The 2,717-nt window shown below is 45.9% G+C and overlaps 1 long non-coding RNA gene across 1 annotated transcript; it reads right to left on the bottom strand.

Annotated features, from left to right (window-relative positions):
* Positions 1-3: 3 nt before the first annotated feature.
* LOC311328191 lies at positions 4-2,471 on the bottom strand. The gene is made up of 5 exons (XR_014631182.1): positions 1,814-2,471; positions 763-806; positions 461-528; positions 193-265; positions 4-96 (listed from the first exon to the last, which is right to left on the bottom strand). It is a non-coding gene; the product is annotated as an uncharacterized lncRNA (long non-coding RNA).
* Between the last annotated feature and the right edge of the window lie 246 nt (positions 2,472-2,717).

Raw genomic sequence — 2,717 nt, 5'->3', positions numbered from 1 at the left:
CAAGGTGTTTCTGCCTTCCTGTTATGATCTGGTGTCTCACATTTGCCAGGCAAGGCAAACTTAACTGGAGGAGAGTCCATTTCAGCATCATCACCTCTACAATGGACAGACAATAAGTGTGCACTTTTTAATCACAATATCACAACTACACATTAGGATGTCACAACAATACTACTGCGAACAAACACTTACCTGCCTACTGCAGGACAAGTTGTGAGCACCGGAGACAGAGGCGGTAAGTTATCCTCTCCCCCAGAGAGAGAATCTGTAGAAATTCACAAAGGTCTGGTAAATTTAGGTACAGAATTAGGTGATCTAGAAACAGGGTGCCATTGTGTGAATGGTGTAGGGACAGATGCTCACCCACATCTGACAATTCTCAGCCATAAAAAGGACAGAAAACTTGGCTTTTAGGGCAAACCCGAGCAATATCACATCACACATTTGATTCTGTTCTTACCCATATCATCAAAGATATTTTCAAGGTCGCTCAAGGACACCTGTTGATTTTGCAATCTTGTGGGTACGCTGTCATTAGAAACAGGATACAGAATCAAAATCTGTTTATGGCCATTGTAGTTTTTCAATGTACTAAGAATTTGCTTTGGGACATGGTGCATAACATTGAGACAACATTGGACAGACAGGGACGAGACAGGACAATGCAAAGACAGGACAGTGCATAGATGGATCACTGACTAAGAAGCAAGTTATGCAAGCTAATGTGATGTCAAGCAACATTAGGACTAATTTTGATCCTACCACTCTTGATTTGGGATGTAACGGAGCTTCTTCTGCGGTCTCTCCTGTGAATATATAGAGGTTTAACTATTTGCATAATAGTCACATTAGCGCACTGACACAATGTATCATGCAATGAATGCAAATAAATAAATTCAAGTCATTTGGAGACTATATAATGAACTGTACACTGAGCAGAATCACATGAAGGACAAGAAAAGACTGATGCCGCAACCGCAAAACATGCCTCGCAGCATCACTTTAGCGTTGCTAGTCTCCATAATTACACGCTGACAATCGTGAAAGACAAATATCGTGTAGTCTGGTCCAGAGAGAGGGGGTGAGGTCGTAGTCTGGTCCAGAGAGAGGGGGTGAGGTCGTAGTCTGGTCCAGAGAGAGGGGGTGAGGTCGTAGTCTGGTCCAGAGAGAGGGGGTGAGGTCGTAGTCTGGTCCAGAGAGAGGGGGTGAGGTCGTAGTCTGGTCCAGAGAGAGGGGGTGAGGTCGTAGTCTGGTCCAGAGAGAGGGGGTGAGGTCGTAGTCTGGTCCAGAGAGAGGGGGTGAGGTCGTAGTCTGGTCCAGAGAGAGGGGGTGAGGTCGTAGTCTGGTCCAGAGAGAGGGGGTGAGGTCGTAGTCTGGTCCAGAGAGAGGGGGTGAGGTCGTAGTCTGGTCCAGAGAGAGGGGGTGAGGTCGTAGTCTGGTCCAGAGAGAGGGGGTGAGGTCGTAGTCTGGTCCAGAGAGAGGGGGTGAGGTCGTAGTCTGGTCCAGAGAGAGGGGGTGAGGTCGTAAAGGGCCCCGCTTTAGCGTTACTCTAGAATAGGTAGCTTTGGCTAACGTTAGCTAGTGTTACCTGATTTGTTAGGAAGATAACAGTCCACTGCCTAGTTGACCGTAGCTAACGTTATAAGGCAAACTATGGCTCATAGCATTACTCTATTGCCCCAGAGCTCTTATGAGCCTGAGCATATGCAGTATAGACTAACGTTAGGCTAAGTGGACTGCTATCTTGTTAACATTAGCTAGTAAACTAGGCTTTAAGGTAGCTAGCTAATCGTAACGTTTTAGCGTCACATACCAGTGGTGGATGTGTGAAGTCCATTGTGCTTGTCAGACGGTCGCTTCCTTTGATTGCTATATAAATCGATGCTGGTACTGTGTTAGCTAGTAACGTTAGCTGGGTGTTAGCAGCTAACCCTAATTATGGTTAGCCAGTGCCATTTACCTTGTTAACGTTAGCTAAGGGGAGAGAGTCGATTTGGTTAGCTGCACACTATTCTAAACTAGCTAGCGCTAGGCTACCGTTAACTTAATGTAGCTAGCTGGCTAACGTTACCTCAGTCTCGCTACGTTACCGCCATTTCTCATGACCAATACGTCTGCAGGTCACATCGCATATGTATTCCAACATTGCAAAACAGTAGCCAGCTATATATAGATATATTCGCAATATCTAAAAAGCTAATTAGCTGGCTATCCTGTCCGGATAATTCGAACCTCGAAGAAGTTGTTGACAAAAATGAATTGTGCGCGCGCCTTCTTAAAATCTCCCTTTTCTTCTTCTTCTTCGAGTTTACTGGCGCACCGCAAACAACGTTACGATGCACGTTACCGCCACCTACTGTAGAGGAGTGAGGAATATCGTTACTGCATCTATAACGCATAGTTTTTTGTGTGTGTTGGCTGTAAGCCGACACACCAAGGAGAGGGAATCCTTTTTGTCCGTGCTTCTTGCGTCTTACTGTCTGTTGTTGACCTGCAATTCCATTGCTGCTACCACAAAAGGCAGTAGTCACAGAACCCTGCAATTCCATTGCTGCTACCACAAGAGGCAGTAGTCCCAGAACATAAAAACTGTCTGTTGTTGACCTGCAATTCCATTGCTGCTACCACAAGAGGCAGAAGTCCCAGAACCCTGCAATTCCATTGCTGCTACCACAAGAGGCAGTAGTCCCAGAACATAAAAACCAAAAGACTCCACA

This window comes from Borostomias antarcticus, assembly GCF_949987555.1.
Source record: "Borostomias antarcticus genome assembly, contig: scaffold_384, whole genome shotgun sequence".
Taxonomy (NCBI): domain Eukaryota; kingdom Metazoa; phylum Chordata; class Actinopteri; order Stomiiformes; family Stomiidae; genus Borostomias; species Borostomias antarcticus.
This window is presented reverse-complemented; position numbering and strand designations above follow the sequence as displayed.